The sequence below is a fragment of the Lactuca virosa genome, chromosome 7, assembly GCF_052849685.1.
Source record: "Lactuca virosa cultivar CGN04683 chromosome 7, Lactuca_virosa_CGN04683_v6, whole genome shotgun sequence".
NCBI classification, from domain to species: domain Eukaryota; kingdom Viridiplantae; phylum Streptophyta; class Magnoliopsida; order Asterales; family Asteraceae; genus Lactuca; species Lactuca virosa.
In genome coordinates this window covers 250,715,493-250,739,074 of record NC_136432.1, presented here as the reverse complement: position 1 = coordinate 250,739,074, position 23,582 = coordinate 250,715,493, and the positions used below count along the sequence as shown (strand labels likewise).

At 31.3% G+C, this 23,582-nt stretch overlaps 1 pseudogene; it reads right to left on the bottom strand.

The window, feature by feature from the left end:
• Positions 1-5,577: 5,577 nt before the first annotated feature.
• Positions 5,578-7,043, bottom strand: LOC145127717 (uncharacterized; annotated as a pseudogene).
• Between the last annotated feature and the right edge of the window lie 16,539 nt (positions 7,044-23,582).

Below are 23,582 nucleotides of genomic sequence, written 5' to 3'. Positions count from 1 at the left end.
ACACATGCATCATAGTAATCAAAGTAACAAACAACCATTTCATTAATATGAAAGTGTTTACAAAGTATGTGGTTCATAAAAGATATACTCCAAAAGTAAATAACAAAAGAAGACATGAAGCTACTATGCTCCATCTTCTGAATCCCAATGCGCGTACCTGTCTACTAGTTTCCTGAGAATACAAGTTATTTTTAAAGAGTAGATCATCATTTAAGCTGGTGAGTTCATAAGTATTTTAGTGATGTAAAGTAAGTTTTTTTTAGAAAAGTTCGCCTGTTCCTCCAGAAAATCCTATATTTTCTGATATGATGAAAGATAAGTAAAAATGGCTCTACAATCCCTTCTATGAGTACTAAATGGATACAAGTTATATAAAACCCAGAGTAAATAGACAATCGATTGTGTGAATCTGCCCTAAGCCCACAACCAAACAAGGAACATGAAATGAGGCGGAAGTCACACATCCCATTGTTTGTTAGATCTTCATTGTATATAACCCTGGCGTATTCATTTGGTACTCACGGAGTTAACTATAATACTTACTTTATATTTGATGAAAACATTCTTTAAGAAAAACCCTTATTTCTTTTAGTAAAAATGGTAACCACAATAGTTCCTTCTATAATCACTTAGTTTATACTAGCTATATATAATCTAATATCGAACGGACAGTTAACTGGGTGAATCTGCCCTAAGCCCACAACCAAACAAGGAACAGGAAGTAAGGCGGAAAGCACACATCCAACTACCTATCGGATATTAATTATATATAACCCTGATGTATAAACTAAGGTATTATAGAATTAACCACTAAAGGTCCTTTAAGTTATACTGGTTTAATAAAATGAATTAAACCCTGTTACTGATAAGTTTCTAGTTTAGTTTACTAAGTGTTATATATGAAAAGTGTGTTTTTGTACTAGAAAACGGTGTATTGAATTTGTATGCTATGTCCTGACCCATACCTGATACTCCTTATGATTACTTGGTGTATACGGAATATATATATAGCTAAGATCGAATAGATAATAGATTGTGTGAATCTGCTCTAAGCCCACAACCAAACAAGGAACAGGAAATGAAGCGGAAAGCACACCTCCTACTGTCTGTCGGATCCGATTAATATATATCCTTGATGCATCCATCAAGGAATCATAAAGTTAGCATTATAGGCCCCCTTCTAACTTAATGTACTAAGACTCGACTGTTCTGCTTGTCGTTTGTAATGATGTAAGTTTTCCCTAGTTTATAAATATCTTTACTAGAAAATAGTTTGCATTACCTTTTATGTGAGAATATCACTATATGAATGTAATGGGAAAATGAAAGTATACAGTAGTATTGTATAAAATAACTACTGAAGTACTGACTACCTTAAAACCATTTTGTTAATTAAGGTTTAAAATGTGATGAGGTTATAACCATGCTTGATTTGACTAGTATACAACATGACGCTCCAAAGACGTCGAAAATGGTATGACATTTGTCACCCGTAGACCTGCAGGTCCCACTGTAGCTAGCAGCAAGGTGTAGGATGGTCAATCCCGTATAGATCTATACACAAACTCACGCTCCCCCTCCATAAAAACGTACCTCGTGCAAATCTGTTGTACTCATTATAATTAATATAAGTCATTTTGTAGTTATAAATAAATAGTAAATTTACTACCTGTTCCAATTATATACATTATTGGCGAGCTCAAACACTAGCGACGGAATGCACGTATTTGTATCATGTCCTATGAGACCTTTCAACAAAAACACCATATTCATAAACCATTACCGCAACATCATCGCTGCAACTCAAGAATGTTGACCCTTTTATGTAGTCTTCTTTATCTTTTAGCCGTAAATCTTCATCTCTCAAATTTGGGAACAACCGACTCCATAATGCAGATTTTGTTTTGTGTTTTGTATTGATTATATCAACATAAGGTCCAAATCTCAAACCTCTAATCAAACAAAATTCGGTTTCACGATATTCCACCACCCTGCCTTGTAACTCGAACTGAAACCTCCCTTCCATGGCTACCACCACATCACGAACCTCGTGCAACATCATCAAATAACAAAGCATCGGGTCACCATTCGGGGTGGACATACCAATAAAGATCCCAAATGATTTTTCTAGAAATAATTCGAGTCACCTACTATTTAGTTTTGGAATGAACTTCCTTAACACAGTGCCCACCACCCCTTTAACAGTTAATTCTGCAGGCCATCCTCTCATATTATGCTGCAAAAGATAACACATACATATTGCAAATTATTAAATCAATACTACAAATTCCTTTAAATGATATAGCAATGTACTATGCAACAAGACAATTTCTATAACACAATTTAGAACAAATATTTCATCAATTAGCAAACCACAATGTTATTATAAATAGTTTTAAATTTTAACCTAAACTAAGTTGTTAAGACATTGTACTTATATTTATTCAAAACAATATACTTGGAAGATATAAAATTTATAACATCATACTTTCAAAAACTAACTTGTTATCAACAACAAATATTGGTTATCAATCTATTTGTAAATGAAGAAAATGCAAATGATCTTACCAACCCTAAGCTAATAAACATAAATTTATTAAAGTACACTGTTATTTTAAGAAGTTATAAAAAGTTCGTAATCACTTACCCGATTCCAATCACATTTACAAACATTGTTTAATATCAATATACCAATCATATTCACAATCGTAAAAAAAATTAAAAAAAAAAATAATTCCGCAGAGGCCTCTGCGATCCGCAGAAAGGTCCTCTGCAGATCTGTTCTTCACAATGTTTCTCTGAGGAATTGTTCTTCGGGTAAACAATGGCAGAATCCTGATAATTGTAATCTATTTCACTAACATACACCATACACAACATAATATTGATTCAATAACATATTTCTAACATCAAAAATCGACATTACTAATGTGAATTATGGTTTAATACAATATCAAAAGGAGGATAAAACTTACATGAGTTCCATACCCATCGGATAACACATCGTCGTGTAATTCTTGCACTTGCAAAAATCGCCTCACCATGCTTTTACTTCGATTCCTTCTCCGACGATGTAACAATCGAAGTCCACTTTGATTTCTACAGCGAACTCCACAAATTCCGCAGCAAAGGAAATGTTGTGTAACGAAAGGGGTTTTTTTGTGAATTTACAAATTTACCCCTGCAACGTAATTCCTCAGCGCCTCAATTCCGACGAGAGATTAGCGGATCCGTAGAGGTGCCTCTGCGGACCCTTAAAAAAGCCCAAATAAATCGATGCCACGTAAAATCCATAAAGCTGTAGACGATCCGCAGAAGGTTTAATCGATCCGCAGAGAACCCTCTGCGAATCTTGTGGTTATTTTACAAAACTTCAATTTTCTTGATTATTTTCTTAAAACCACCCCTCATTTTTTGTTATTTACCAAAATTTCTAATAAAAAACTCAAGATCTCTATCTTTTAAAAAAATCTTAAAGGACCCCTCTCTCTCTCTCTCTCTCTCTCTCTCTCTCTATATATATATATATATATATATATATATATATATATATATATATATATATATGGAAAACAAAAAAACCCTAAAAATCATAAAAATGCATTAAAAAAATACTTAGAGATCACAAATCTTTTTTTTTACTTTATATTCCAAAATTTCACAAGTTTTTTTATAAATTCGCTGAAAAAAAAATCGTTTTTTTTTTTGGGTTTTTTTTCAAAAAAAATTTCAGCGAAATTATATATAAAGTTGCGATTTTTAAGAATATAAAGTCAAAAAAAAAAAAAGGTTTATGATCTCTAAGTATTTTTGTTATGCATCTTTATGATTTGTAGGGTTATTTTAGGGTTTTTTGGTTTTTCATAGAACCTAAACATATATATATATATATATATATATATATATATATATATATATATATATATATATATATATATATATATATAGAGAGAGAGAGAGAGAGAGAGAGAGAGAGAGAGTCAAGATGAAATAAGAAGGAAAATTTTGGTAGAAAGGTAAGGAGTTTTTTTTCTAAATATTTTTTTAGCGAACAAACAAAATGAATCATTAGATGATTCACAAGAAAAAATTCCCAAAAAAACATATTTATGATTCATTTTTAAGTAAATTAAGAAAAAATTCAATTTTATGACAATTTTAGTGAATAACAACAAAATCATTGTATAAATGAATCATCGAGATGGTTTTTTGATAATTGTTTTTGTGAATCATGTTATTTTTTATTCATCTACTGATTCATTTATTTTGTTGGTCAAAAAAATATAGAAAAAAAACTTATTACCTTCTTACTAAAAAAAACATATATATATATATATATATATATATATATATATATATATATATATATATATATATATATATATATATATATATATATATATATATATACTCCTTACCATAGTTATATGAAACTCCCACAACAAGTGTTTAAATGTTTTTTTAGCAATGATACAAAATTGGTTTAGTTGTAATGCGACTGCAAAGAAAATAAAACTTGTTAATAGATTTTAGTATTTTATAAATTTTGATGTATCTTATAACTCTTTAATAACAATAAATGATTTTTAAATTTAGTTAATAATGATAATGTATAATGTATAATAACATAAAACTATAAATCATGTTACGTTACATAAAAAAAACAATGGTTAATATTTTACATAATCGTCATGAAAGAAAATAAAAGATTGTCAAATAAGTAATTTTTAAATTAGTTAATCATCATATGAGTCAAAAATAAAAATCAAATCAAGAACTTTAATTAATTTTATTCATACGTAATTCATATATATACAGACCATTAGTAATTTGATTTAAAAGATGTTTATCTCTTATTGTTTAAAATAATTATCATTGAACTAGATATTTCAATTATTATTTCATACTTAATGTCAATGACATAATCATTTTCAACGATATATATTTGTTAAAACTTTAACTACATAATTTCAACATACGTAATGCGAAGGTATTCGGCTTCTATATACTATAAATTAGACAAATTTCCTTGAACCATATGCATTTGAAACCATCAAAATCTTTAATTTCAAAATAATATTTTAAATTTATTTATTTAAATATTTTATTAAATGTAAAATGTTAGACTTTTTGAATTATCAATATAATAATTAGCTTGTTAGTTTAAATATAATGTTCAATTAAAAAGCTTAATGAACATATCAAATAATTTTGAAAAATATTCAAAGACTATTTTTTTTTAAATAGTTAAAAAGGTTTATTTATTTTACACTATGTTGTAACTCGTGTATTATACTGTTCATAAAATAAAATACCATAAAAAGCATTTCATGATGACATATCGTGTTAAATGCAATAAACACACACACACACACACACACACACACACACACACACACACACACATATATATATATATATATATATATATATATATATATATATATATATATATATATATATATATGAGACCACAAATTTCATTCCAAATCCATATTATCCAAGATATTACCCAAAATAGTTTCATGCTACTATATTAAACCATAAAATGAAAATACTAAAGAGTTTCAAAACAAATCATACGTCATTACGTGCACGAGTGTTTGACCTTGAGAAAATTTGTCCCACAATCATATCGCGTACTGCACTCATATACATATCCTCATTTCTACGTTGTCTACTTGATACTTCGTCATGTGGCTCAATACCATCATTGGGTCCTTCATCATTGCGCGGAATATAAGATTCTTCTTTCGCTATTTGAAATGCTGCATCACCACTACCGGTCATTCTAATGTAATTTTGAATCGCCATTGAAGCTAGCACAATTTTAACTTGGGTCTCGAAGTCGAAATTTACATGCATATCTCTTAGTAACACCCATCGAGCCTTCCAGACTCCAAAAGTTCGTTCAATTATATTGCGAAGTGACGAATGATAATAGTTAAATTTTTCTTTGAAGCCTTTTGGTTCCCACGAGGCAGAAGTCTGTCCACGTCGAAAATCGGGAATATGATAAAGGATGTTTGAACCTTTATATGGAGCAAGATAACCTTTTGTATTAGGATATCCGGCGTCTACAAGGTAATACTTACCTATAGAGGTACAAATAAAGCATATGATTGTTATTCATTTATACCGTTTGAAAATATAAAACTTCTATTAATAAGTAATGATACTAACCATCGGCTGGAAGTGGAAACTTAACTTCACGTCTCCTTCGCGCTTCATTGAAAATTATCGTATCATGTGCAGTCCCCTCCCATCCAGCCCACGCAAAGGTAAAGCACATATTCACATGCTGCCATAATATTTTGAGTAACGTAATTCTTTCATCCAATGAATTTGATTTGGTCATGTTGCGGAATAGAGGCCTTCATGTGTGTTTCATCGATGACACCAATACAATCCTACAATTTCAAAAAATATAATAAGTTACCAATTATTTTTACAATTACACAAATTCACCAAATAACGTAACTTTGCAACAAAATAACTACCTTGAAGTATGGATAATACCGAGGTTTATTTAAAATATGCTCTGGTATAGTTTCATTGTAGTTAGCATTTGGTTTGATGATGTCCTTACTTAGGTTAACCACAGCATCCAAGACTTTATGAAAATGCCTATGGATTGTTTCCCCAGAATGATTAAAGAATTGTTGAACTAACCGATTTCCACATCCATGCGCTAAGTACAACAAGAAAATACCAAGGGACTCTTCAATAGATACACGACGTGATTTCTTTAACCCATAATGTGCAACAAGATCCCTACATAACATTTTAAAAACCGAGACTTCTAATCTGAAAAGTTCATAACATCGGCTCTCATGATCGTTAAGTATTTCATTGATAAGCATGCTTCCTGTGTGCGAAGATGAACGGCGACGTCTACGAACGTATTTCGATTTCTGAGTCAATAGTAACCCTTTGACAGCAAGCCCACATAAAAGAAGTGTTTGAATCTCTTCATTTTCTTCAATTTCATCACATAAGTCATCACTGTCATATGAGTTGTCACTTTCACAGTCACTGGCCATGAATATAACCTGTTACTAACGAAAAGGAAACAAGGGTAAGATTGAAATTTACCACATACTACATAAAATCATGGCAACATCATTGAAAAGAAAACAAGAGCAAAATCATGGGGCAAGGGCAAAATTGACCACAAAACAAACATGAAACGGCATTGCATAAAACAAACACAAAACAACCGTTTAAACTTAACATAATAGTTGAAAGGATAGGTCTAACACATGACAACCGTTTAAAGTCTACCTAATAGATAAAATCATAGAAAAGGAAACAAAACATAATCATGGGGAAAAGGCAAAATTGACCACAAAAGTAGAGTATGTCTAACACATGACATAAAAGGATATGTCTAACATATGAAATAAAAGTAGAGTATGTCTTCAACTACTTCTCTTTCTCTATAAGCCTCTTGAGAAACTCCATCTTTGTTTCATTAGTCTTTGGAACCATAAAATTCTGACAAGCTGGCTTCTTTAAAAAGACCTCTAACGCTTCTAAATATCCTATTGAGCCTTCTTCAAAACCCGGGAAAGTAGAGACAATTGCCATTCATTCTTCTATTGTGGGTGACTGTGTGGTTTGTCTTGAAGGTTGAGTGCTCCTTGTTAACAAAACATCAAAAATAATGTCCAGTTTCTCTTCATATGACGAGTTTGCCATACTTTTTCCTTCACTTTTTCCTTCATTTTTGCCTTGAAATTTTCTTTTCTTGTCACGCCTGGGAGTTAACTTCTTTCCCCTCATTTTCATACTAGAACTATCAAATGTGAGAAAAGGATCAACATCATAAAATAAGCGGACTTCGTCAGTATCCTCTTTTCTATCCGTAATATCCACAAACTATACATCATCCGGAGTGCTACCGTCGCCAAATTCGCAAGGTACCTTAGCCTTGTCTCCAACAGCTATAGTATCCCGAAATAAAGCCTCATAATATGTCTCATATACATCCAAATTCTTATCCTTAAACTTAGCATACTCTTTATCTTCCTATATGTACAAAATGAGAATATCACGAAAAACACAATACAAATAATGTATTGTTAGATAAAATTTTTAATTATTACCTTTATTTTCTCATCCCACCATTCCTTTGATACTGAGATTGTATTTCTCACGGGATCAGTTGAAATTCCCGTTTCTAATCTTGTTAAACGGTCATAATATTTGAACTCTTTCCGCATAATGTCCCATTTGTTTTTCATTTGATTTCTGTCCAATTCTTTACCCGTTCGTTCCAAAAGCCTCTTACATATATTTTGGCACGCGGGCTGTTTGAAATAAGTACCCGGTCTATTCCTGTTTTTTAGCTCGGTCATACATTCCTCAAGAAATATCTTGAATGTATGAGGATCCCAATGAAACCTATTTGTAACTTTCACTTTGGGTCTATCAATATCCATATCATGAACATTGACAGTGTCCATTACCTATATTAAATCATGATAAGGAATGAAGAAACTTTTTAAATTTCAACCTAATGTTGAATCAAAATAGGCAGAGGAATTTATGAATACAAATAAGAATCACTACCATCAATAATAGCAAATAACAACAACAATAATTGATGGAGAAAATCAGGAATAATCACAGGGGCAGGTTATGATCAAGCATCACATGGCAGTGGCAGTTTCTTAACAGGTTGGAGCAAAAAAAAAAAAAAGAAACAGTATCACAGGTATGCAGCAAATAACAAGAACAATCAAGAATGAAGAAAGAAAGAATAATCCATGGTTCATCGTCTATGTATGCATCACCGAACAAAAATAAAAAAAAACGCAAACAGGTTGTCGCAGAGAACGATAGCAGACGAGAAAAAAGAAGAAGAAGAAGCAAAGCAGCAAACCTGTCGTCGATGACTTCCAGGGGCGATGGCTAGTGGAGAAGATGGAATAGCGATCGGCAGCAACAGTTTTGTGAAGCAATTGATCGATTGAAGGGTTTATGGGTTTATGTATCGTTTTTTTGAAGGGTAATTAGGTAATTTCCGAAATCATTAAAATAAGCAATAAGCAATAAACATTTCCCCCTTGCTTATTAAAATTAGCTTATTTTGCTTATTCCTACCACAATAAGCTGATTTTTTAAGCAACCTATCCAAACACTTCAATTAGCTTATTGTGGTGGGAATAAGCAATAAGCTAATAAGTTTCCATTTTTTCCCCATCCAAACACCCCCTTACTACACTATATGTGAACTATAACCCCTTAACCAGAAATCGTATGCCCTTTATAACCGATGTCCTCTTTCTGCTTCATAAAGTTTCATTTGAACTCCTTTTAGTCTTTATGTATACATTATCCAATCGAAGCTATGATATGGGAATTTTATTTTATTTACCTATAAAAACCATCTATGTTGTTACTCAAGAATGTTATGTACAATCCATCTACGATGATCTACCTGTGACTTAAAACTCTATATCCGAACAAACAAAAACAACATAAAGAAACTCTTACCGTATTAATAAATGTGATGGTGAAATAAAACATTTGCAAAATATATAAAGTATTACAAGTAACATTGATATATTTAAGTATATAATCCGAAATTGTATTAGATCATGAATTTAACCTTTTATAAAATGTTCAAAATGGTTAAGTTTAAAACTCTTCAAAATGGTAAATTTGTTAAAACTTCAAATTTAGCATTTATCATTAGATTCTAACCTAAGTTACATACAAATCCAAAAAAAACTTATCAATTTACTTTTGGAAACCACAAATGTTAATCACATGACTGAAACAAAGTATTTAATCTACAAGTAAGATTATTGTAGTAGCCAAATAAAACATGTACTCCCATTTCAATGTGGTTTCCATGTTTATCCATAAATGCACCAACTTTTCCATGGATGAAGGTCTTTGACTCGTATATAGCAAACCTTTAGAATTAAAGAAGTTCAAATCTGGTGAGAATAAGAAGAAAAGTGAGAAAGTATAAATAAGTAAGAAAGGAAAGTTTCAAAACCTCATGGTGTTAATCCAAAAGCTCCACTACCATTGACATGTGAGCAAGGCCAACATCTATGTTCAATATATGGTAAAAATAAAATTGTTTTTTGTTTACAGCTTCAACAAAACAATTAAAATTTGTTACTTATCTTTTACATTAAAGATTTTATTACCAGTCACAACTATGATGAAAAAGAAAGCTCTCCATGATTATGTAAGCATCTTCAATCGAACTCAACTCCACCTTAAAGTTTCGAATTATTGTCCATGCTTTGAACATATGCATTCTGATCCAATAAGATCACATGAATGAGTTAATATTCAATAAAAGTAAAAATGAAAATCAACACAATAACTAAGCATTATTAAAATCGAATTGTATCAAATCCATTTTTTGATAGAAAAAACGCATGTACCTCTTGTCATTACCACTTTATAATTTGTACACATTTTAAGAAATATTATTACAAATAGATAATATTTATGCATTTTTTGTTGATTAAGATGTGAATACTATATATATATATATATATATATATATATATATATATATATATATATATATATATATATATATATATATATATATATATTCAATTGAGAAAAAAAAGGTTGAGAACGGGGGGACCATTCTCAGCCAATCATTTAATGAGCTTAAAAAACGCGCGGTGACAAACTTGTAAATAATCCAAATACATTAATGAGCGGTGACAAATTTGTAAATAACCCAAAAACATTAAACCGTCAGGGCACTTCAGTAATTTCATAACACATCAAATCTCGACAGAAAACCATCATTTCCATCTTCGATATCCCATAACACGAAAACCATTTGCAGAAGCATTCAGTAACATAAAGGATTCTCAACATCGATAAGAAGAAAACGAAGAAAAATGTCTTCCGATGAAAACATGAACGAAACCATTTCCTCACTCTTGACTATGAAAGGTAACCATCAGCGTTTTTTTCTTCATTTTTTAACGAATTCTAATCATTTCTAAAATTATCACTTGATTACTTGAAATTTTTTGTAATCTTCGTTCATTAATTGTTGATTTAGAACTAAAAATTTTGTTTTCACACTGTTCATTCTTCAAACTAGGTTGTTTACTTCAAATTTTGTGATAATCGTTCATTCTCGTAACCCTCCTTCGTTATTATTTGATTTACTTGAAATTTTTGTAAGAATCATCCATTATTAGTTTATATATAAATGATTTTACATCCTCTCTTCATTTTTCATACTTATTCACAACTTTTCTGTCAAAATATAAATGTTACTTCACATTTCGCTTATGTTTTCCTAATATTAACTACTTACCCTTACAGAAACAACACCAATAGTGAAGCATACATATAAACGAAAAACAAAAACAAATCAAAAAGGTAAATAAAATAGGTATTCCATTTAGATCTGATTAACTTAGATGAGATTTTACTTAAAAATACAACAAAAAATGAACTTACTGAAAATAATTTTGTTTTGATATGTTTTGTTTACTTCTGAACACAAGCAAAACTAATATTCATATGTGAATACAACAAAAATGACTTATATATGTTCTATTCACATATTAATATAACATACAAATTCATATTTGAATAAAAAATATGAATATATATGTTTTATACAAATATTCATTTGTGAATATGTATGTTATATTCACATATGAATAGAACATAATTTGCTGTCATATATACATTATCCAAATATGAATACAAAAAAATGACTTATATATGTTCTATTCACATATGAATATAACATACATATTCATATGTGAATAAAAAATATTAATATATATGTTTTATTCAAATATTCATTTGTGAATATGTATGTCATATTCACATATGAATAGAACATAATTTGTTGTCATATATACATTATTCAAATATGAATACAATAAAAATGACTTATATTTATATTCATATGCGAAAAAGAAAATGAATATATATGTTTTATTCAGATATTCATTTGTGAATATCAAACTCATTTATCTTCTACTCACTATTGAATGAAGGTAAGAAGACTAACATTTCCGATAAAGATTCAGCAACAATGAGAGAAACACGATCAATGCAGAAAAATCAAAAAGGTATAAAGTACATATCATATCTTTTATATTCATGCTATAATTTATAAATAACTTATATATCCCACCTATAATTTTCTTCTATTAACATATGAATAATTCAATCTGTATATATTTTATATTAAAAAAAACTATTGAATTCTTGTATTCATATATGAATAAATATATGGCTTAGCTTTGTTTGTATTCAAAAGCTAATCATATGTGAATGGATACAAGTATTCATACCTTTATGTTGTTTTGTTTTGGAATATTTTTCTTTTGAAATTGCTGATTGATCTTTAGTATCTTTACATATGAATATAATATATATATATATATATATATATATATATATATATATATATATATATATATATATATATATATATATTCACATGTGAATATATAAATATGGATACATCTGTTATATTCATTTATGAATAACTTATATATCCAAGCTATAATTTTCTTCTATTAACATATGAATAATTCAATCACAATCTAGATATGTTTTATAATAAAAAACTATTGAATTCCTATATTCATATAATAATAAATGTATATGGCTTAGCTTTGTTTGTATTCAAAAGCTAATCTTTATGGAAACAATTATTCATACATTTATGTTGTTTTGTTTTGGAACATTTTTCTTTTGAAGTTGGTGATTGATCTTCAGTATCTTCACATATGAATATATATATATATATATATATATATATATATATATATATATATATATATATATATATATATATATATAACTTTTATCTTCATTTATTCATTTATGAATATAAAATATTTTCTTTGTAAAATGTATTTCAAAATTATTTATCTTCTACTCACTAATTCATGAAGGTAAGAAGATTTGTATTTCTGATAAAGACCTCACAACAATGATAGAAACAGATTTGAAGAGGAAAAATGCAAAAGATACAAAATTCCTATCATATCTAATATATTCATATATGAATAAAATTGTATATCTTATTTATATTTTTGTAATAAATAAATATTAATAAATCAACGAGCATATATCATATTCATATATCAATAACTTATTCAAATATTATATGTTTTTATTTCCCAGATAAAAAAGAAACAAAAACACCAAAGAAAAGAAAGCATCAAAGCAGAAAATGTCCATCAAAAAGGAAAACTCCTGAAAAACGACAACTACATGATTCAAAATCTGATTTTGAAAGTAGTCGTCCATCAAAGAAGGCAAAAAAAAAGGAGTCGCCAATCAAGAAAGAGAAAAAAAACCAGTGGTAAAGGAATTTTACTCGATGAAAAACAGATGTTCATCAGAGTCATTACTATCTATAATCCCTGGGTTGAGCAAAAAAGAAAAAGAGTGTGTAAGATCTATGGGTTTTGGAAGTTTGCTAAAAATGAAAATCACAGATATACCACTGAAGCTGGGATTTTATATTCTTCAAAAATTTGATTCTGAGAGAATGTTGATAGATGTTGAAGGAAAGGAACTGAAAGTAACAGCACAGTCTGTTCATGACATGTTGGGCATTCCAATAGGTGGAACCATACTTACACAACTGGATCAATGGCCTACATATGAGACTAGTTATGATGAATGGAAGCAACAGTTTCGAGAAGGGTTTAACATCCGATTGAATGCAATCAAAAAATTTATTGTTAGTACCACAGAACCTGATTTCAATTTCAAATTGAACTTCTTAGTTCTTTTTGTCAACACGTTTTGTGAGTCAACATCAATGGGAAGATGTAACCTCTTTACTTTGAGTTATATTTCAAGAAAAACAGATATCAGCAACATAGACTGGTGCAGCTATGTTTTGGACTGTCTTGTCAGAACAAAGAACTCATACATACCATACTCAGATAACAGCTACTTTGTTGGACCTTCAGCTTTCTTGGTGGTAAGTTATTATAATGTTTATACTCAATTTTTAATAATATTAATTATTCATAACTGAATAGCACATATTCATATATGAATAAGAAAAATATACTTGTTCACATGTAATGCTTTACATTACTTATTCATATATGAATAAGTAAAAAATAATATTAATTGTTCATATATGAATATATATATATATATATATATATATATATATATATATATATATATATATATATATATATATATATTCATGTATGAATAAGTAATGGTTTGAATTACTTATTCATATATGAATATCAATTAGTTATCATTTATGTGCAGTTGTTCTATGCTGATGACATCCACTTAGAAGCTTTAACGGTAACACGTAAACGTCCAACAATTTGTTATTGGAGTTCAGAGAAGATTAGATATCGAGAGACATTTGAACAAGAAGAAGGTAGACTTGGACTTGGAGAATTAAATGAATAATTTGTTAATGAACAAGATGAAGGAGATACAGATCTCGAAGACAATGATTCTGATAAATATGAAGATCATTCTCTTGAGGTAATTAGTTTGAACATGTTAATAATATATGATTACATTAAATTATTATATTAAATTCTAACCATACTTCTTTTTATTACATAGGCATATGAATCAAAAATATCTAAAATGCTTAATAGTTTTGAGAGGATGAAGGAAAAGCCGAATTCAAAGCTCAATGATGCGATAACAAAGTTTTCTGAAAAGGAAAGTTTTAGGATTTTTAAAGAAAAGATGAAAAATATAATTGTTGAAGAAAAAACTGAAAACACAACACTTTTTGAATTTCCAAGTAATGAAACTGGAGTTGAAGCAATCAATTTGACACCAATAATGGGTCAAAAAACAAATGATTAAAAAGAAAATGAATATAAAGAAGGAAATGATGAAGAAGACAATGATAATGATGAAAGTCAACCGGAAGTAGATTATTTGCTTGATTCAAATGAAGCGGAGAATGAATGAATAAAGAATGATGGAGATAAGAATCAAAAAGAAGGTGAAACTGAAGTAAAAGAGAAAGATGGAAAGAACAATGAAAATGACAATGATTAAGAGAAAAAAGATGATGATGCTGAAGAGACAAATAATCATGAAGAGACTAAATAATCATGAAGAGACTATTCAACAAACTGAAAATGAAAATTTGTTGGATAAAGTTGTTGACAACATTGTGGATAATGTCCTTGGAATTGGATTTTTCAAGTTTAAATAGTCAAGAAGATGAAATCCGGAATGACCCTGAAACGAAAACTATTTTGGATAATATTGATATAGTTAAATTTTGTCTTACTTTTATTTTAAAAACAATATATAAAAATATTAATACACAATAACAATTTTGTTTATTAAATTTTGACCAGGCTCACCAATGACTAGAAGTAAACTAATACTTTGATCAGTCAAGGTATTCAAGGTATGTTACTATCAACTTATTATTTATTCACTAATTCATAAATTAATTATATTTAATATATAACATTAAATGGATCTTGCAGAAAAGGGAAAATCAGAAGGTGTACATAAACAAGGAAAAAAAAGTTGAAAAAACAAAGGGAGATGATACAGGTAAATGAATGATTTAAAATATATTACAATATTTATATTGATATTTTTAATAACATTGTTTATTTATAAGTGAATAATACACTATATAAATGAGTAAAAAATATAAAATATTCATATATGATGTATATGTTTCAGGTAGGGAAAACTCTAAACATGGAAATAAAGGAGGAGCAGAAGCTAAGAACACGAAAGATGGAGGTGCAGATAAACAAACAGAAATTGAGAAAGGAAATGCAGAAGATAGAGGTAAATAGTTGATTCACTAATAAATGAATATAATAAGTTTTATTATTCACAAATAAACAACACAATATACGAGTAAATAAAAAATATAGTATTACTTATTCATAAATAATGATATGCATTACTTATTCATAAATGAATACATTACTTATTCACAAATGAATTACTTAATCAAATTTCTTTATCTTTCAGGAAAGAAAAAGTTAGAAAATGAAAACAAAAAATGAGAAAAAGCTGACAAGACAAAAGGAAATGAAGGAGGTAACAATTTGGAAAAACATTTCAAAATATAAAAAAATATTATAATTAACTTACAAATATTTATGTGATAAATTTCCTGGCATGCAGATAATCATCCAAGCTTTAGTCTAGGTCTCAGTCAAGATTCAGATCAAACTTCAAGTAAAAAATCTAATGAATCTTCACCAAAAAAACCACTTAAAAAGAAACAAATCAAAGACGACCATCAGAATGTTGTTATCAGATTAGCAAACAAAAATGTTCTTAATCCAAAACCAATCTCTGTAGCAATTCCTACTGAAGTAGGACCATCAAAGCATGATCTGGATGAACCAAGAGAGAAGAAGCTTGATGATGCTTTCAAATCACCTTTCAAATGCAGAATAATAGACACAAAACCTAAATTGACACATCAGGAGAGTATTGTCTTTGAGTGGTTGTTCAACTTCCAAGGGAATACATCGTAAGTAACTTTATTTTATAGACATTCATATATGATTATTATATAGATAATAATGTATGATATTTTGATTATATATTTGCAGAGATGTGATTGTCCAGACAAAATATGGTCAGATAACAGAAAGAGCAATTATTGAAAGTCTATATGCAAGCACAAAGATTTTTGGAGAAGTTTTAGACACTTGGGGCTGATTTACTTAACCACTAAGAACTGGAAAGGGATTTTGCAAATTCACCATACAGACTCTTCTGTTGGATTAGTGTCTAAGTCCATAACTATAATTGGTATATGTAACGCCCGTGTTTCTAGGGCTAGGCATTAATGTTGTTGTAATAGTCTAGGTTAACCTTTGTAAACTCATTTTGAAATAATAAGAATGTGTTAATTGAGTATTATGTGTTTTGTGCTTAATTGTGTGTTTTAATTGAATTAAAAATAAAAATAAGCGTCAAAATGAAATGTTAGATAAAGCCGATATCTATGGATAATGTTGTAGTAGTCGTGACGAGGTTTCCGAATATATAAAGAATGCTGAAATCCGAGTTATAACGAAGAAGTTATGACCTGTCGAAGTTTCGCGACAGAACCGACACGATGCTGAAGAACGTAAAATACGAATTTAAGATAGAACGATATCTAGCCTTAGCGATCTAAATGGAAATTGTAGATTATGTTAAACCGAGAGCGTGCATAAAAAGAACGTCTAAATCTGACTTCGTATGAGGAAGTTATGATTTTTCTAAGTTTCAGCTTAGCAGTATGCAGCCCGAAGTTCGATTTTGAGATCGAGTGATTTCTAGCCGAAACAATATAAACGAGAATCGAAGATCTTATCAATAGTAGTGCAATGGTAAAAAGACAGACAAAAACGGACGTCGGATGAAGAAGTTATGATTTTATAACGAAGTTTTCCTGTCCCGACCTACTAAAAATAATAAAATAAAAATAAAGTCAAAATTAGCCGACGGAGTCTAAATGAAAGTTGTAGAGCATAATCTCACCTACGCGTGGATATAAAGAACGTCGAAAACGGACCTCGTATGCGAAATTTATGAATTTTTGAAGTTCATGGCACGCATACCAAAGCTTATCCGAAGGGTACGCCCCGCATAACCTTTGAGTACGCCCAACGTACTACGGTGCATGAATCGCCTCGAACTCGAGTGCTCCGATGACGTAAGAAATGACGTTTACGAAGCATTACGCCACGCGTACCGAAGCATTACGCCCAGCGTAATGCGAGGACTCAGCCCCTATAAATAGAATGCGAGGGCAGCCGGCCTTTTTGCTCCTTTTCTCTTCTCTCTCTCTCTCGTTTTGCATCGTTTTTCGTGCAAGAACTATCCCGAAGCCCCGGTATCATTCCCGAGCCCCGAAGCAAGTTCCGAAGCACCGAAGATCCCGAGAAGTAAAGTTTCCGAGCCGAAACTCTGCCCGCGAGAAGCCTGGTTTTCAAGAAAAACATCCCGGTTTTATCGGAAAAGATTATTTTAAGAGACGAGGTGTTGTCCGGTCATTTTCTTATCAAGTGAGTGTATATTCGTTTTCTTCTAACACATAGATATGAAGTATTCTTTATAAAAAATACGTGCTATGTGTTTACATATTATTTGTTTATTTGAACTAGTTGTTGAATGGATGTTTGTACAAGTTTTAAGCTGTATATAATTGTAATTATTTTATGTACTAATATGTTGGGTAGAACATGGGTAGACAGTTGGTGTGTGGTGAAATAAAAATGATGAGAGGCCTCGATGTCGTTGTTGATCTAGTAATCTAGCGGAGTATGGATGACGACCACGAACTCATTCTAGACAGTCCAGTGGAACACTAGCAGGCTCATAACCTGTAGGTGTTGTGAACGATGTGTTCACCGGTGTACTCTATCCCCCTCATGGTTGCCTTTAGGACATCTATTGCTAAGGAAGCCCCTTTACAGTAATGTTCGTCCCGATGAAAATCCTAGATTAGGTCCCTTGTAATAGTTGTTGTTTTAGGGACATAAAGTGAGGATAACAGGAATGGGTAATCGGGTTATTGTTGGTTGGTGAAATTAAATATAATTATTTATTGTGGGTTGAAAACCCTATATGCTCACCAGGCTCCCAATCCTGACCCACTCAGTTTCCTTGTATTACAGGTAGTGGCGCAAGGGCATAAGTTGGATGACATTGTCAAGATATTTTTGGATTATAGACCTGTAGTTATGTATAACTGTTGTAAGGTCTATTTTGTATTGTTTATGCTTTTGGTCTGTATCGGAACATGACATCCCGAAATTTTGTTATATAATGGAAATACATTTCTTTATGAAATGCTTTGATAAAATTTTTATCATATTTTGTTTTGGGAACAAATTCCGCAACTCTTTTAACCAAAGGATTACTCTGAAAATTATTTTAAAAGCATAAATTAAACCGGTCTTTTCTGGCCGTGATTTTGGGGATGTCACAGTTGGTATCAGAGCATTAGTTTAAGCGAACTAGGAATTTGTAGGATTTCTAGACTTAAACTTAGAATGCTAAGCGATGATTTTGAGATGCGAGCACTAGTTTATTTTAGGAAAGATGCCTAAAATGCTTTATGTGCTAAATGCTATATGTTTGCTATATATGATATTGTTTGTTCGGATCTATGGTCTGTTGCCGACCGGATCTGGAAACCTTATGTGTTTAGGATTCTAAGAGTGCGTCGACGATATTAGAACTAGCATATAAACGTTTCGGAGTGATAAGGACGATTTGATTTCTATCGTGATTGAGGATCTAAATTCACCTTGTTCGGTGTATAGATCAACGATGGCAAGAACAAGAAGTGGCGCTGGAAAGGCAAACGAAAATAGGAATCGACCACCTGTAATCGAGCAAATACCTGTTATAGCTGCTGCACCTGAGCCGGTGACGATGGCTGGTGTACAATTGATGATTCAGACGATGTTGGATCGTCAGATGGAAGAAACTAGACGTCTGCTTCAACAAAATCGTGAAGAACTTTCAATTCAAGTTGAAGAGCCCGAAGTGAATGGAGGGCCGTCGGAAGGAGGAAACTTCAGAGGGACTGTTGGTCAAGCCAACCCACCGATTGTTAGGCAAAACAATCGTGATGGAGGAAGTGATGGAGGAAACTTCAGTGGGACTGTTGGTCAAGCCAACCCGACGCCGGTGCAAATTATGGATTGGATCTCCGAAATGGAGACAATGTTTGAAAGTTGTGAATGCAGCAACAGGCAGAAGACCGCTCTTGCGATCCCTTTGTTAAAATCTGGCGTGTTGAGTTGGTGGAAGCTGTTAGCCGACTCTATGCCCAAGGGAGAAGCGAGCAAGATGTCTTGGGAAGACTTTGTGGAACAACTGAAACTGCGATACTGCTCCGAGCAGGACCTTCTGCAAATCAATAATGAGTTTCAGAATTTGAAAAAGGGAAAAATGAGCGTTACTGAATACGCTGCAAGTTTCACAGAAAAGATGAAGCTTATCCCATACCTAGTTCCAACAGAACTCTCAAAGGTCAATAAGTTTACCCTCGGACTACCAGCGGACTATGGTCCAATGGTTAAGCAAGCAACCACATTGAAAGCCGCCATCTGGGCTGCTAAGAATGTTGAGACCCAGATCAGGGAGAAGGGTCTGGAAAGGTAGTAGCGCAAGGGCATAAGTTGGATGAAATTGTCAAGATATTTTTGGATTATAGACCTGTAGTTATGTATAACTGTTGTAAGGTCTATTTTGTATTGTTTATGCTTTTGGTCTGTATCGGAGCATGACATCCTGAAATTTTGTTATATAATGGAAATACATTTCTTTATGAAATGCTTTGATAAAATTTTTATCATATTTTGTTTTGGGAACAAATTCCGCAACTCTTTTAACCAAAGGATTACTCTGAAAATTATTTTAAAAGCATAAATTAAACCGGTCTTTTCTGGCCGTGATTTTGGGGATGTCACGGTATGTATTCGACCCGACTTGGCATGGTCCATTTAGGTTGCACTTTACCGGAACAATTATATATGGATAGTCTTGTGCACTGGTCAAGTCCACCACGAAATATCGATAAGACTATTCGTCATGATTTGCTAAAGTTTAGTAAATATGGTTATACTTACAATTTTAAGTATAATTCTGAAGCATTGGAAAAGTTTCGATGTATGGCAGAACGAATAAGAAGAATTAAATTTGGTAGAAAGATAAAAGTTTCGCAAATCTGAAAAGATAGGAGAGTACTTTAGTATCATGTTTTATGATCATCTTAATGATTGTGAGACCATATCACAATTCATCCTATAGGGACATCTTAGTGCATTCATATGGCTAAGAAGAGGAGTCATGAATTATTGAAATGGTTAAATCAAGAAGGTGATACATAATTCGTTCCAAAACAAGTCTTAGAGTCATACTCCAAGATTGTAATTTGAGTGGCACATCTTAAAGAAAGGTTTATAACACTTGTCAAATGTAAGAGTAAAATATATTCTACTCTTATACATTTGAAATTGGTAAGTTGTGATGTTTTGGATAAAACAAAGACCAACTAAGGCCAATTGTGTGAAGTGTTTGTCTTGATAAAAATCCGCACTATCTCTTGAATATTTGTTTGACAAGGCATGGTACTTGGCAAGAAAGACTTATATGTCAAGAGGACAGTGGGAGTCTAAAAGATCTTGAAAGAGTCTAATCAAGAATAAAACCTGTAGTTTATCACTAGCACACGACTTGAGGTTTATAACCAATCGTGTTGACATATTCCTATTTATGTGCCGATTGTAGTTAAAGTTGGCTTTGCATATGAGTTCTGAGAGTTCTCAATTGGTTGCATAACAACTTGGAAGCAATGGCAGGCCCTTGTGCTGTAAGGTGGCAAGAAGCAAAGACTGCACAAGTTCAATCCATATGAGTTTGGATTTGTCACTAACTTTATCTTGTGATTATGGTTTTGACAAATTCACATGGAAAGGAACACATACACCATAAGATCTAAGTGTCATAAGGTTTCTCTCTGATTCATGAAAATGATGGTGAGGAAACGCTTTCACTAAGTAGATTTTAAGTAGATAGCAATTGTGATATTTGCATTCTCAAAGTCGTTAGTGGAGCGTGTGTGGTTAACGGGCACACTAACATGGACTTCTGAGAAATGGCAAAGGTCTAAACAATTGAGACTATGATTACGACATCCCTTTTCATAGTTCTAAAATTGTTTAGACACCCATATGAGCTATCTAAGGGAAGGTGTATGACTTTGACAAAGTTTTAAAGCATCTCGTATCAGAAATCTGAACTTTGGTAAGAAAGTGAATAAAGTATTGATTTCTAGAAGTCCAACTGATTTCTAAGTACATGTGAAAGCTAGTGGGAGCATAAGTGTTATGCTAATAATCATCATGTTAGTGGGAGCATGATAATTATGATAAGTGTTGCAAGCTAGCAATGTTAATTATAGAAAACAAAAGTTTCAATTGGGAAAAGTTGTTTTGCTATAATTAAGGGAGAGGAAATTATACTTCATTTCGATTCTAAAAGATTAGATTGAGATTTTAATAATTTTTAGTCAAGGATATATATATGAATTTTATGTTGGAGTGGCTCAACATAAGGAAATTCTGTATATGGGAACATTATTTGCGTTCTAAAATTCGATTATGATTACGACATCCCTATTCATAATCTGAATTATGAGAACATGGCAAATAGAAATATCATAGAAAAAAGACTGGTCTAGTATCATGTCTTTATGTGAGACATCATGAATCGTGTCCCATATGCTTCGGGTATAGGATCAATTGCATGTTTTTATGTGAGACATCATGAATCGTGTCCCATATGCTTCGGGTATAGGATCGATTGCATGTGCTATAATATTTATCCTTTTTAAATTTTCCAAATGACTGAGGGAAATAAGAGGGGAAAAGGTCTAGAATTAGATATGACTAAAATGATTAAGCAATTGTCGAGGACAATCTAAGGTGTACCAAAGATTGGTTGCTCAGGGACAGTTGGAAGTATAGTGTTAATTTTGGAAGGACCATATTGACATATTCTGAAAGGAGGCAACTCTTGTTCATAAGTCATAGTCAAAATGGGAATATGGAAATGTTTTCCATAGGTGGAAGTTATTCAATCTGTGTAAGATTAGAAAACTTAATGCAAGAAGGATGTTCAAAGCAATGTACTTTGAATATGAGACTTCGTTTCCATAGAGTTGATTTCCATTGGAATACTCTGTAATGTCTGTTGACAAGTCTTTGTCACTTTGTGCATAATCATTACAGAGGATCAGTGCATATAAGTTTAAAATCTATCAGATTTCGGTAAATGGCAGGAATTTCGAACTCTTGCATTTGCGGTAAGGAGTTGGGATTGTGAAATGAGAATCATTGGAATTATGTTCAATCGATCCATTTCACAAAGTAAAAGATCATAGACAAACATAGTGTGCATACTTGGTGTATGGCATAACTATTGTTTGGATAAACATAGTGTGCATGCTTGAAGCATGGCATGACTATTGTTTTGATTCAAGTATAAAGTTGATTAGTTGAAACATTACACAATGAATAATGGGTAATCAATATGGTGATAAATAAAAGGTGTTCTATTTATATTCATAAGTTCTGAGACCATATTGGATTCGATTATTCTTGTGTTTCACTTTGCATGTTTTGGCTTCCAGAATAACTAGGTCATTCTTCCTGATTGACTAAGTTATTCAAACCATCCACAGTCGATAATACGTTGGAAGTAGGTATTAAGGCAAGATTGTCATGTTGGTTTGTAGATGTCCAAGGTAGTGGACATAGCAAGAGTTGCTACAACATTCATGAGTGCTCATAAGTTCTGAGTATTGGATTAAACCCACGCTCATTTGACTCACTTCATGTATTTTATCACGAGTGATCATGAGACGATAATATCTTATATTCTTCAAACCTGGAGATATGAGTTGTTTCCTATGAGTTGGTTATACATTGATTGTACGCAAATGCATTGGTAACTCGATGTTATAAAACGTGCTTTTGTGTATGATTCAACAAGTAGTAGAACAAGCATATGATTCGAAGTTTATCCATTCCTTTTACCCTTAAAGGGAT